At 43.4% G+C, this 15,242-nt stretch overlaps 1 protein-coding gene across 2 annotated transcripts in view; it reads left to right on the top strand.

Annotated features, from left to right (window-relative positions):
• The window catches only part of skia (v-ski avian sarcoma viral oncogene homolog a), a 61,384-nt gene that overhangs the window by 1,887 nt on the left and 44,255 nt on the right, over window positions 1–15,242 (top strand). The window lies entirely within an intron of this gene.

Genomic DNA, 15,242 nt, shown 5'->3' with positions numbered 1-15,242 from the left:
CCCTTTGGCCATACTGTACGCGCTCCTTTATTCAAACAAATGGTCATTTTAAAACCGGTAACAACGAGGGAGCAGAATTGCGTGGAAGTGAGAAGAGATTGACTGAATCCTGTTCAGCCCATGTTTTTGAAACTTCTTTTACTCTTGTCTAAGGAAAGACACATCCCCCGTGGTTGAGCATTGTGACTTCGAAATGTCCTACGACGATTTTCGCACATTATGGAAATATTTGCAGGGGCTTGTTTTGTTATCTCAGATACTTGACGGTGGACGCGTTGGTAATACTCGAGCCATCGAGTCCTAACAATGTGGTGCTTAGCTAGTTACAATTCACAGAGGGAGGTTAAACTTGCTGCTTAAGACCTGCAGGAATGCCCCATATGCTTATGCAGGCTTCAATGAAACATTCCCCCTTTACCTCATAAATTTACGAAAGTTCAACAACACCACAGATATAACAGATCTGATATTAACTCCTCACCAAACCCCCAGTTTACTGTTGTCCAACTCCAAAACCCTTTGGAAAGAGGCACATGGTTTAATGGTCTTGTACTAAATGGCTTGCTAGTCATTTAGCGTCCATGGCTTTCTTTGGATTGGACATATTAAAATCCCGTTTTCAGTTTGGTCTTCTAAAACTCACCTTGGTTTGTCATGGACATTTTGCTTTCTGAAAACTCCTAATCCTCACTGTTGCCTTGCTGCAGTATTAGAGGGCTACAGACAGCGCCTATTTGGGAGGTAGGGGATTAAGTCTAGGCATTGGTTGAGGGAGGGAGGGTGTTGGGTGGTAGAGCCCAACCTACCCCCCTCTCCTCAAAATAAAACAGATAAAAAGCCCTCCCCTTCACAAATGAAAGGCAAGCACAGTCATTTGCATGAGCTGCTACACTTGAATGGAGCTGATGAAGCAGGGATTGGCGTATTGTGGTGGAAACAGAATATGATCTAACAAAGAAGAGCATTCACCAACATGTCCTCCCTCACTTGGTCTTTCTCTCTCTCACTCAACCTGTCTCTGTCTACTACCCCCCCCCCCCCCACACACACACATACAGTAAGAGACATTGTCTTTCCCTCTTCTTAATTATTTTTCCTCAGTGTGTGTGTGTGTGTGTGTGTGCGTGTCTGGCTGGCTGGCTGGCAGTAAGTGTGTCTGTCTGTCTTTCGATTTGTGTGTCAGTGTGTGTGTGTGTGTGTGTGTGAGTGTGAAGAAAAGGTAAGGGTAATATAAGGTGTGAAGTCTTTGCCTCACAGACAGAGAGGCATGTTTACAAACAGAGTATTACTGACTGATACACAGTCTCATAAGACTGCAGCAGACTGTGCTGTGAATAGCACCGCCTGGAATAGACCGGCTTTTCTTCTTCATCTTTTTTTTTTTTTCAGGACTCAAGTTTGGTCAAAATGTCCCGGAGGACTTTGCTTTATCTAGCCCTCAACAGGCCTCTTGTATTTTGCTTAAGTATCCCCAGTGTGGGTGGTACTTGTGTCAGGCATTGTAAAGAGTCTTTGCCAGTGCTCTCTCTCTAAAACCATATGCTTACACTCAAAAGCAGTAGAGCTTTCTGATGCTCTTTATATTTAGTCTGTAGTCTGTTTATCAAAGTCAACAGCTAAAAAAAATGAAACTGTTGATTTTTTTAGACATACATACACATATACATACATATATATGTGTGTGTGTGTGTGTGTGTGTTGGTGTATATATATATATATATAGTACATAATACATGGTCATTTATTCTGTATGATAGTCACTGTATTTGTCTTGAGTAGAGTGTGGGTGTGGAGTTGTGTTAATGGTAAGTTGTCTATAGACTGTTGCAGTTTTCTTTTCTTTTCTTTTCTTTTCTTCTTATGTGTGAAGAGTAGTCTGACAGTTTCTCTGGGTGGGGTGGAAGGACTTCCTCTTTTGCTTGAGCTTGCTGTAGCAAGGTCACAGACGTGGCAGTGCTGTTACTCAACCTCCCTCACCTTATATGTGTGTGTGTGTGTGTTTGTGCGTGTGTGTGCGTGTGCGTACGTGTGTGGGTGCGTCTAGCTGTCTGGAGCTTCCAGTCTGGAGTCGGAAGTGTCTGAAAGACAGGATGTTCTCAGCTTCTGACACGAGTGTGCACACGCACACATACACACACACACAAACAGAGAGAGAGAGAGAAAAAGAGCGCGACAGAGAGAAATTGGGGCAATAAACACTGTTATATCGATTTTATTCTATCTGGAAGTCTCAGAGTTTAATCGTAGTCACACATTAATGCATGTAAATGCACCTGTAAACTTATTTTCTGTGTGGCCAATGGTTGTAGTGGAATGTTTGGAATTGCAGTAAAATGTTTGTCATCCAATTAAATCAGAGACGTGTGTGTGTGTGTATGTGTATGTGTGATGGCTTTGCAAACAGTGTGTAAGTTCATTGAACTCTTGCTGGAGTTCAAAGTGTACAGGGCGGTTGTGCGTTTGACTCCGGGGCTAATCGCGGCACTGTTGGACCTCTCATAGCACTGTCTGGAGAGTGTATTTGATATTGCCATTCAAGTTTAAGAGAGGTAAAACCGGTCTGTAAAAGGACTAAGGACTGCTGAGATTGTGGGAGGAAAAAATGAATTACTAACAGCAGGTCTTCTTGAGTAACTGATCTAAACTGAGTGAAGACTAATGTCAGACATTCTTAATTCCAAATTTACAATGTTACTTTTTGCTTGTATGTTTTCAAATGTGCATTTTGATAACAGTTTGCTCCAATCTTAAGTCTGTAAATGAGACCCATCCAAAACCATAAACTGACAGAAATTTGACCAAAGTTTTTTTTGTTGTTGTTGTTTTTCATAGTTTTAGTTTTGAAATTTGGAGACAAGCAATCATACATTATTTAGAGTTTAGCAATAAGATGGAGTTGAGCAGTCCCAGGGGTGAAACGTAGGTCTGTGACTGACGATTAAAAAAAAACAAAAAAAAACAGTTTCGACAGAAACATTCCAGTCCTGCCACTCCCTTCATGAAGAGAGAAGTGGCTGATTACGCAAAGGAAAATGAAAATGATCATGAATGGGCATGAATGAAACATGTCTGCTGTCTCCCACCTCACCCCCACCCTTTTTTTCCCCTTTCTAACACACACATTTTGCTCACACACTTTTCACATGCTTTTTTTTTCTCTGCCTTCATTTCAAACCAGGGTACGGGAAATTCTAACAAAAATCTTAAAAATAAATGCACATTTAGTTTTTAGGTAAATGTTCTTCTATGAGAGTTCTCATCTGGTTGCAGCCTTTGAATGTGTTGGTGTGATTATTTACTGCATATTTACTTACAATGCTTTTGATGTTGCTGAAAAGAGGAAAAAAAAAAGATTTGAGAGAGAGAGAAAAAACCCTTTTTTATAAAAAAGCCCGACTTTGGCCAACTGTCATATTTTCATAAAGACATGGCATCTTTCCAAAACTTGGAGAAAAATGAGACTTTCCCCTCCCCGCACCCTCAAGTGTCCTGGTGCACTCTGGAAGATCCCATGTGGGTGTCTATGTGTGTGTGGGGGGGGTCCAGGCTGCTTGTGAGAGAGGAAGTGTGCTCCCGCAGGGAATATTGGGTATGTCCTGTTTCGTATGCGAGGCGCACTGCTCTTAAGCCCCGAGCCATAAAAAAAAAAGAAAGTTATATCCGCATGCTGGACAAGACAACAGCTGCCCAGTATACGTATCAACAGCCCGAGCAAGACTATTTGATTTGCTCTTCGAGAGGATTTAACAAAACCTCTATATACGCTGATATAGACTGCCTAAACGTCAGTGGTCTTACCGACTCAGCCCACAGAGGAGAACTAATCAATTCTGAGGAATGTTCAGAGACAGGATATTTGCCCCTGAATTTCATAACTGAGCATACTAAGGTCAAATCACTTGAGAATACACAGTCCTTAAGTTTATTCCTCCACAGTTCTATTCAGATTTCTCCCTTACTGTCTACGTTTTTTTTCCCTCTGTTTCTGTAAGGATGCCACACTGCTAAGCATGGAGCCTTCTTAAGATGTAAATGAAGTTTTTTCAATTAGGCGTGCACTGATGCGGCTGGGCATGTGGGTTCTATCATGATTAACTTGGCAGAGAGAAGCAAATACGTCGCTTTGCTCAAGAGATAAGATTCAGCTACCTCCTTTTAACAATTTCAGACAGAATTACTCTGTGGTTTTAATAGAATGCAAATTTGTGTCATTTAGGAAGGCTTTTTTTTTCCTTTTTTTTTCTTTAAATAAATTAGCAGTTAGGTTCATGTGTGAAGATCTTCGCACTAATTATTTGCCACATACGCCACTAATTTGCTCAGTCTCCCTTCTTTTGCAAACCCATCAAAATTGCATTTGTTTTGTTCTGCTTTGTCTTTGTTTTTTGTTTTTTTGGGGAGGGTTTTTTTTGTGCCAAGGCACATGTGGGTGCACGCTAACTGGGTCTTTGTCTGCTTCACGGCACATTTCCTAATAACTGGAAAAAGGTTGAGAAGATGAAAAATACATGTGGTGCTCTTGACTACATAAAGCTCTACTCGTTCACTCACAGGAACCTTTAGCGAATTAAGAAAAATAATATAAAAAAGAAAATTGGAGGAAAATGTAATGCAAGAAAACATGACATCTTAATGAAATACATCAAGTGGATGCATTTCTTTTCTTTTAATTAATGTTTCATTTTAGGATTTCCCCTCCAACACATGCAAACTACAAAACAGAAGTCTTGTTGACTCTCTAATCTCCATCTCTCACACCTGGCAGTCACTTAAATCCCATTAGTGAGACCAGAGTGAAATAAATAAGTAGATAAATAATGATAAATGAGAGAGGTTCAGGGCTTAATCATTGCTCATTGTCTAATTCCACTATCTCCTCCTCTCTCTCTCCTTTTCTTGGCAGCCCCCCATTCCACTTCCAGTCATCCCCAGATTATGAGAGAGAAAGAGAGAGAGAGAGAGAGAGAGAGAGAATGACAGTTAGCTGCCCAGTGCTGGCAGTGGCTTGGAAACCATTAATTTACCTGACGAATCAGGAGGGGGCATTAGGCGGGGGATGGAAGGCAGACAAACAGATAGAGCAAAGGGTCTTTTTGTGTGTGTGTGTGTGTGTGTGTGTGTGTGTGTGCACGTCTGTCAGAGATGATGACGGCAGGGAGTGGTGGGGGGTGGAAAGAGAGGAGGGATGTTCTCCAAATGAATGAAAGAGATGTCGGTCTTGAAGTTCCCATGGTTACAGCACGCGTGACACAGCATGGTTACACAGCCCGGCTAAACCAGTCCCTGTTTTTTGACAAGATTTTTCTTTTTTTATTTCGCAGCAGAAATAAAACATACATGCCGAATTCAAGAAAAACACATTTATTTAACGAGTACTTAACGGTGTCTGTGACAAATTTAGTCCGCAGGCCTGGTTGAATATTTCGGAAGCAAATAGCATCTGACACTGATTTATTTTATGGAAAGACTGGTTTGAGGTCTAAATTATCTGTGTTCTTGTTTTGAGTCTTCTAGTTTGGGCGTTGGTTACTAACTTAGCCTACTAAAAGATCACTCTGCAGAGTACAGAATCGAAGCTAAAAGACAATATGCAGAATTTTTTTTTTTCTGATATGTATTATTGATGATAGATTACTGCGGGCTGTAAGGACCAGCTTGTTTATTTAATGAGGGAGACTGTTTGGAGGATGACTTGGGGTTTGAAAAATTTATCACACACATGCCTCTACAATCTGAAGTATTGCCTTAACTACACATCTACCCCCCCGATGCTTTAGCTTAGCCCCATAGAATTAGCATTGGGCTTTTCTAGACAATCAATGACATCTTCTCTAAACTGTCTGTTTTTGTTTTATATGAGGAGAAAATGAAAATGTAACATTTTCCATGTTGTTTCACTCACTACATTGCGGGATAATACACTGCTGTTATCCAATAGGAAATGTATTTGTGTGGCTCATTTTATATTGAATTATATTGCTCTATACTGGAATTGTATTGAATTATGTCCAATGTATTTGTTAGTTATTCACTTGGATTTGGTCTTTGCAAATGAAAAGTGGAATTGACAGCACATTAAAACATTAAGAATGCCAGTATCACATATTTTGCCACCTATATCTGCGATGGTAAATAATTAGATAAACGTAAGTGACTGTCCTGGGTATAGCAGTATGTGAGATAGCATTGCACATTATCAGAGGTCTTCCCCCCTGTAGACTGTGTTCCCCTGTTGTCCAATGCCTGTCTCTTACAGTGAAATATTTAGAGTTTTTTGTTGTTGTTATTGTTGATGTTGTTGCCTGTAGGATATGTGTAGATTACACTAGGTTGTGTGTCATTGTTCAAAGGTTTTAATCAACAAGAATCTACAAAGCTGAAATCAAAGCCAAAAGACAAAAGAATATGGTAATTTCTCTTTTTTATTTATTTCTTTCTTTCTTTCTTTCTTTTCCTTTTTTTTGTAATTAAATCCAGTATTTGTGAATTTTTGTCTCAGTTTTGATGCTGTGATGCTGAAGGCAGCTGGAGAAGCAGCAGACTGTTAAAGAGGAGAATCGGGTGGGGAAGGCGGGGGGGGGGGGGGGGGGGGGCATTTTGTGCTGCGTCAGCTGGGACTCTCTTTGTGTGACGCAGTCAACTTTTAGATGCCTGTGTGTCTCAAAGTGCAGTCTGACACATGACCTTTCCCAGCAACCCCCACTCCATTCAGACCTCCTGACCAATCAGCCTCATCGCCTGCCTCTCCCTTAGGACAGATGGCTGTCTGACAGAGGCGATGAGACAACACACATACACACACACACACACACACACACACTCTTTGTGTGTTCATGTGGTTGAAACACACCATTATTTGGTTAGTCAGCATTTTATAACTTTTATTCTTTCAGGGTTGTAATTTAATGACACAGATTTAACAAGAACATAACATTTTAGGACAAACAGAATGACACTGTGCATAGGAACAAAGACAACACAGAGAAGAACATAGATGTTGAAAAACCAGAGGGAGTGGGGTTTTTTTTAAGCTTGAACTCAGCTTGAACTTCTCCATTACCCTGGTACCCTTCTTCGCGCTGACCTAATTAACAGCAGAAAAAGAACAAAACGAATGGCCAGTTGATGATTCATGTTCAGACTGATTTCATGTTCGTGTGTGTGTGGGGGTGAGATAAAGAACAGTTGAAATGAGCTCATTGCCATCTCCTTGTTCTACCACCTTAACAGAGGTTCACAAAAAAGACACACATACACACACACACACACACACACACACACATACTCTCACACACAAACATACTGATCCTGGCAAAGAGTATTTTGCAGCTAAACAGTGCCTGGGCTTTAGACACCGCACCGGTTGGCAAAGTCTCCTTAGCGTCGTCACTGATATGAAAATCCACCCCCTTAAGACGACCTAATCTTGTTTTAGCCTTAACCCCCATGATTAGAGTCTCTGCAGCTGCCAGGTGCACCTGTGGGTTCTGAATACATATGTGTATGCATGCATGTGCGTGTGCGTGTGTGTGTTTGTGTGTGTGTGTGTGTTTGTGAGCGTGGGGTCATTGCGCCCAAAAAGCCAGGACAAGAGTAAGCGTGTGTAACGTGTCGCACTCATAGACACCAAGGGCAACGCTCTTCACTGTTTGGCCACGGAACAGAATGAATGGAACATTCAGGCATTCTAGAATGGTGACTGGATGCTAACATCACAACACTCCCCACCGTCCTCTGTCCCCTTTAGAAACAGACCCATCGCTTTGCGCTCTGTCCAAATGAGCATCAACCCTTTCTCTGCAAACGTCGGCTGGGGTGACCCAGCTTAGCCATTAAAATTATAAAAGAACCCCAGTGCCATTTTTGTTGTCAGGAGAGACTGTGAATCCTTTTGTTGGAGTGGAAGGCCGGTCGCCATTGAATATTAAAGAGAGGTTTTGTGCGTTGGCCTGCTCTCATGTCAAGGGACAGTCCTGGACGTGAGGGTTTGTTTGGGGGTGGGGGGGCGGAGGCATTGTTGTTTCGGGGGTGGGGAGGAGGTCGAGAGACAAGCAAAGGTTTCTGCCCTCTTTCTGCGGGCTCTGGATCAGCGAACCCTTTTTTGTGAAGGCCTTGTTTAAAAGCATCAGCTGGGACACTTGTCGTGGGACAGAGACGCCCAGACAAAGCTAGGGCCTGATCCTATTGTCCCGTTAAGTCTGTGTTTTTTTTTTGTTTTTTTTTCCAACCACACTGCCGCAACTCACCACCTTTGTTGATTCTTCTTTTTCCACCTCCCCTCCTCCTTCCCAGTGTCACCTCTTTCCCTTTTTTTGTGGCACTAGGCTGGCAGAGGCAAACGTTCAGTGTGTAATGCATGAAAGACTCACATGGGGCATAAGAGTGACAGAAGGTGATGATAAGAGCTGTCTCAGAGTGGATGTCAGACATCTCCGTTAGGGAACTCGGGAATTGGTGGCCAAAGCTGACTGTTTTTGGGGGGGGGGGGGGGGGCTCCCTTTTTCAGTTTTTTTTTTTGTCCTCCTCTTAGTTTCTCTATTAAAAATTAGATAGAGGTAGATTAAAAAAAGGTATAAATGTAAATGATTTTTTTGTTGTTGTTGTTTTTGCGTCTGGTGGAGAAAGTACAGCTACATAAGTATTCTATTGTAATTGCAATGTGTTAATACTGTGATATCATCTGATTAAACATAAGTTCTTGCCTTCAACAATTTTTGCAACGTATTACAAATCCTCATCAATGAATTTACATGCCAGGATGTAAACATCTCTCCTCTTCCTGGTTCACAGAGGTTATAAACAATGGTTTACTTGCGGCAACTGGAGGCAGTGATGCTCATGCATGAGACTTGTGAAAAAGAAGGCTTTTTTGTTTGTGGTTTTTCACATAGGGACATATATCGTTTCCATTCTAAGTCCTTAGGGCTGTTTTGGTTTCGCTGTAAAGGTAACAAAAGACAGTCACCCACACCCCACCCCCTCATTTTAAGAGTAGTACCTCCCCCAGCCTCTGAGCCAATATTCTTACACTCAGTGGCTTAAAAAGCACTAGAACTGTTTGGTTTTCCAGTTTCTTTCAAAGACCCACTGGGAAGCACCAAACTTTTCTTTTAATGAAACTTCATGTAAGGGAACATGTGGAGATTGTCTCCCAAAGACATCATTGGGTTCATCATCCACTGGGACATAACCAACCATTGACTAAATCCCCTAAAATACTCCAAAACTTTTCCTCCCTCTTGGCTATACACTGGATCCCGGCCCCGTCTGATAAAAAGATAGTAAGATGAGGATTTAAAAACAAAAAGCACAGACATTGTTTTTTTCCAAATCCGATATACGGGGATGCACATCCATGAATCATGTGACCTCACTGCAAAGACAGGAGAACCACACACAGAAACTCACATCCCATAAACGTAACGCAGCATCTACAACCACTCCGCCAAAACCCACGCTGTGTTCCAAAAAGGAAAGTCGCCAGAACCAACCTAACTTCTTTTTTTTTTTCCCCCTCTGCTTTGTGTTTGTCTGGTAATGTCCAGTCCAAAAAAGAGCCACAGAAATGAGATTAGGCAAGAAAAGCCGTGTAATTCAGACGTGACCAACCTTGAAAGGAAAGAAGAGGGGGGAATCAGGGCGTGGTATCTGTGAAGTATCACACCTTGAGACTTTTGTCAGGAAGCGGAGAAGCCAGAGGTGGGGCTGGACAGTGGTCTCGGCTTACTCCAGAAGAATGAACGGCACTCGAAACAATGGCTTTTAATACCATTAGCATTGGGTCTGGCTAGCTTTCCCTGCCAGTTCCCTGTCCGAGTCATTGATCTCTTCAATTAATTCCATTCCAGCGCCACTTCTGCAAATGAACTGACGGCAAAGATACTAAATAAAACAATGTGTTGAAACAGGAGCTCTTTCCTGTCAAAGAAAGAGAGAGGGAGGGTGAGAGAAAGAGAGAGAGAGAGAGAGAGAGAGAGAGAGAGAGAGAGAGAGAATTTCCTCGTGAGTAAAGAAGCAGACCCCTTCCTGCACGCAGCTCTAACCTGAAGCGCTGAAGTTTTTTCCTCACTGTAGTGAAACCCATTGATTTAGTATCTGAAGCACTGCTCTGGTCGCCCACACGTTATTTTTTCACTGAAAAGCACACACTTCCTTTTTCTTTCTCTCTCCCTCTCTTTCTTTCTCTCTCTCTCGTACACATTCGCGCGTGCGCACACACACACACACACACACACACACACACACACACACACACACACACAACAGAGACCCAGAAAGACCAGAGCACACTTCTTTAAAGGTCCTTGCCTGTAATCAATATAACTGCAGATTCTGAGACAAAACCATGTATATCATAACAGCTGATTCCACCCCCCCCCCCCCCCCCCCCTTACTCTTGACTCCACCACCTTCTTTGGTTTGTGAACATGTCTCTGACTGGACAGCATTGCAGCTACAGGCCTTCTCATGGTTTACAAAAAAGGACGTCTTCTTAAGGAGAGATGTGTCTGTTTATATGTTTATAGCTTACTGCTAAATCCCTGTCAGGTTAGTCTTGTACTGGCTGTCTCCCCCACCTCTCTCTCTCTCTCTTTCTCTCTCTCTCTCTCTCTCTCTGCTTGACCTTTACCTTTTTATCTGACCCATCTGCCTACATTGTTTAATTATCTTCTGTTGGTGTGCTCTACCGTGGCTGCTGGCTGCCTCCTCACAGTAGGTCAAGGTTCCCATTGAACTCTGTTGTCCTTTAGCCTAAGAACCCCTCCTTCTGTACCGCCTCAGCATGGAATTAAATGGAGTCTTTGTGTGTGTGTGTGTGTGTGTGTGTGTGTGTGTGTGTGTGAGCGAGTGTGTCGCACTTGGCAGGCGCACTTTTACAAATATTGATAAAGGAGCTAGGTTGTAGTGCCGTCATTTTAAAGAGATTTATGTCCTGAAAGGCCTACGTCTGAGGATTTTTTCCCTTGTCTTTTTTGGCTTCCTCATATATAAGTCTTGGGATCTGAGACCATATATTTATTTTACATTTGGAAAAGCAATATATTCTGTGTTGTGTTGGAGGAGTATTAATCCTGTGGAATGAAGGCTCGTCTCATAAAAGAGAGGAAAAATCACTGGACTTGAGCTGTGTGGACGGTGGGTTTTCCAGCCGCTGGCTGTGGCCTGTTATTGTAAGGGAAAATGAGACATTAGTCAGTGTTACCTGAGAGCTGTTGTGTCTTTTGTGAAGGACAGAGGTAGAGGTGTTTTGTCTCCTGCTCTCTGGGGCTTGGCAAAGGCTCCGTGCTCCTCTGTCTGAGGGCTGGGCATCAGATTCAGGAAGCACTATGAAACTTCAGAATCCACTTCCTGCTGCAATCAATAGGCATCTTAGGGCAGTGCGCACACGCGCACGCACACACACACAAACGCACGCACGCGCACACACACACGCACGCACGCGCACACACACATGCACAAACAGCATACACAACATATACACATGTACAGTATAAACATGTACAGTACTCTCATACACACATGCACACCACACACACACAGACACACACACACACACACTCACAAGAGAAGACAAACAGATTGCTTGTGCACTTTAATCAGACTTGGACGGAAACAAAAAGCCTGTTGCAAAATTTATGTAATCATGGCTTGAAAAATGTCTCTGGCATTTTGCTCAGAGATACGCTTTTAAAAGGGCTCTCCGCACTCAGCCGACTGCAAAATGGCTGGGCTGCACTGTCTCTCTCTCTCTGACTGTAGAAAAGATGACTACCAAGGCACCGCATTGTCCTTAGCTACCAAAATTTCGCTAGTCAAAAATCACTAGTCCGCAAGCTTCACAGACTTTAGAGGATTAGCTTTTGAAACACCATTCTCACACAAAACGTAAGATTCGTTCTGTATTTTACCAGCTCACTAAAGAATCTTAAGAGATGATCCAGAGGACTAGCATGGTGTTGGAGAGGAGCGATGTAAACTTGATGCTAATCAGGCTAGAAGTGAATTGATAAGCTCTGGGCTGCGTAATAGGCTTGGCTGGAGCTAGTGGAGGCTAATGTGTCCATTAGTGTCCAGCGAGAGATGGATGGATAGGCGAGAGGAATGGGGCAACAAATGAGAACCGAAGATAGAGTGATGGAAGCAGAGGAAAAGAAGACCAGGTCTCATGGGCTGGGAGATGTCGTTTTTTTTTTCTCATTCTCATTCTGCAGACACTGTTTTCCTTCAGCATTTAAGACTGTTGATGCCATTTTTTCGAAAAAGGCCCCTGAAATCCAAATCGAAGTGGAGGAGGTGTTCAGTAAAGTCTGGTTTAATGACGGCACAGTGTGGTTTTCGCCACAGCCACTGCTGCCGCGCCGTTAGGTGAAGTCATACACCCATTTGCGGCCTGAAGGTAGTGTTATTTGAACAGTTTGGAATGGGTATTGCCAATCAGCATTGTTACCCACTCCCCCTTTTACCTTGTGTTACCTTTACACAACCAATGGAGTTCAAAGGTGAGGGAGGTTGCTGATGTGAGAGTTTATTCCAGTGGAGTGTGTACCAGTCCACACACACACACACACACTGTCCTGCCTGTGAAAGAATCATGTGACCTCAGTGGGGTGATCTGTGGTGGACAAACAGAAGTAGGTTGGGAGGGGCCTCTTAAAGGGATAGTGTGTTCAGCCCTGTCTAGCTATACCTCCTAACAGGTACTACCTTTTAAAGGGAAGGCCAATATCAATAACAGTTTGGAAAAGAATGGCTTCTTCACTCTGGCCTCCCTTAATACAGTGGCTGATTTCTTCCTTTTTTTTAACTGTCAAAGGGCAATGAATATTTGGAGGAAAAAAATTAAACACCCCAGTCCATGTGAGGGACAGAGAGGGTGAGAGAGAGAGAGAGAGAGGAGCTGACTCCTGGTTAGTCTTTGTAGTTATTTATACTGTTAGTAGAGACAGTCTCCCTCTCCCTCACTCCCTCTCTCTCCCTCTTTTTCTCTTTCTCACGTACACATACACATTCACACACACACATTCTGTTCCTTGTGCTAAAGCCCTTTTCCTTCTGTCTGCTTATCATATGAAATTGGACTCCTCTCTTTTCCTCAGCTCAAACAGTCCCCTGAGTCTAGCAGAGCACTCTGCCAGTCTACACACAGTGCTCTGAGGGCAGAGGAACCTAACTCACACTAAGCCGTTGATGCAGACCTGTGTTAACGGCACACTCCAGTGATTCGGAACTGTTCCGTCCTGGTGCCGAGCGTTCTCCATTGAACAAACGAACAGTCATAGTGTGTTTCTTCTGCAGTCGCTTTCCCGCGGCTGACTCTGGCCACTGGAGTTTCTAGCTGTAATTTTAGCATAACATCCATCCAAGGCTAAGTTAGCATCCTTGGCTAATCTAGCATCCTGGCCTAGCCCTGCTGAAAGTACAGCATATGGCTCCTGTCCAGACTGTACACATGGCTACTGTGAGTGAGAGAAGATTTACCAGGACTTGCTGTGTGCTAGCCCGAGGTTATTTCTTAAGCCTGCCCTCTACCCACCCCCCCGTTTTCTCCCATCCCTCACTCTCTACTTCCCTACTTCCTTTCTCTCTCTCTCTCTCTCTCTCTCTCTCTCTGGATTTCCCTTGCCCATTCTCAGTGACCCCTCCCCATTCAGGCTTCAAACAGTAAGCTTTGTGATTTTGCCCTGTAGCCACAGTCCTCCCCACTCTGAACTCATTTGGAACAAAGTGGTCACAGCTCTGATGGGAAGTGCCAGTATGTGCTGGCCACCCCAGTGGCGTTTTTCTTTTTTTTTTTTTTTTCCACCCCAGTCCAGCGACACTCCAAACTGAAGCTCCTTTGTGCCCTCCTCACACAAAGACGGCCCCTGACAAACAACAACAGAAACGTTTTGGGGCAACCAGCGATGCGAGGCGAATAGGAACTGTTGAATTTGTTCGGGAGCCCAGTCAGAACGTTTCAACATCGCACTGACAAATGAAGCAACTGTGAACAAAATCAAAAAAGATCCCGCTCACAGGGAGGAAGTAAGCAAACTTTTCTCCAGCGATTGGCATGTGATTTTCTTTTTCCTTTTTTCCTTTCTTCTTTCCAAAATTGCTCAAATCTATGACTTAGAATAGGTCACAAAAGCATGCGATTTCACAACAGCTTCAAGTAAACAAACAGATCACTGCTTATGTTCAGGCCACCACGCCAAAGGAGGTCGATCTTAAGAAATCGTGCCGCCTGAAAGCGATAAGCTATATGAACTGAGGTGCCGGCCGTTTCCATAGGCACACTGATGATTGACACCATGACCTATGAGAACGTTTAGCTAACTTGATTAGTCGGCCCCTACGCTGTTGTATTAAATAGCAGGTGTGTTCAGCATTTGTTTGGCAAGTAAATGGTGCAGCTGAACTTTGAAACATGAGTTGGGGCCCAGACGGTTCCCTTGAGGTGATTGCACCAAGCGGAGCACAAAGGCTGATAAATGTTTATTTAGTTTTCGATAACGCAGCGGCTCGGCCTTTTCTGGCACTCGAAACAGCGTTGGAACCACAGGACTTCCTGTCGGAGACTCTGGTCCTCCAGCGTTTTTGATAACTATGTTTCTGCTCCGAGAACCTGGACCTCCATTACAGACTGTATACAATGGCCTTTCTGTGGAAAGAGGAGGAGGTGCTTTTGAATAGGGGGCTTTTTGGCTAAGACTTGGGTTACACATTTGAGGAATGATTGACAACATGTATAGCATTTGATCAAATATTTCTTTTTTTTAAAAATCTTTTTAGTTTTCGAGATTTTATGAGAATCCGCCGCTTAAAATCAGAGGCACTGAGGAGTCGACAAGCCTGTGTGTGACTAAGGAAAACCTTGATGAGTTAGAATTCAGTCCAGGATTAAAAGCACATCCTTAGAGAGTTCATATGTTTTGGAAGAGTAATGGATGTGTATGTTTTTTTGGTGTGTGTGCGTGCCTGGCTGGCTATCTGTGTACTATTCCTCCCTCACACGCCTGGTCTGTATTATCCCAAATACCTCTGTGATTGGAGCACTAATGTGGTTGCTAAGCAAATCTACTCTTCCTGTGCTAAATAAGACTGGGCTGACTGCTTCCTGGCTGGTGGGCTGGAAAACGTGCCAGTGCTAACACACACACACTCACACACACACTCACACACACACACACACACACACACAGAGCACTCTGCAGCAGACATGCAATGTGAAATGCAGCTTTGACTGGGCCTGCTCATTC

The sequence above is a fragment of the Chanos chanos genome, chromosome 9, assembly GCF_902362185.1.
Source record: "Chanos chanos chromosome 9, fChaCha1.1, whole genome shotgun sequence".
Lineage (NCBI taxonomy): Eukaryota > Metazoa > Chordata > Actinopteri > Gonorynchiformes > Chanidae > Chanos > Chanos chanos.
This window is presented reverse-complemented; position numbering and strand designations above follow the sequence as displayed.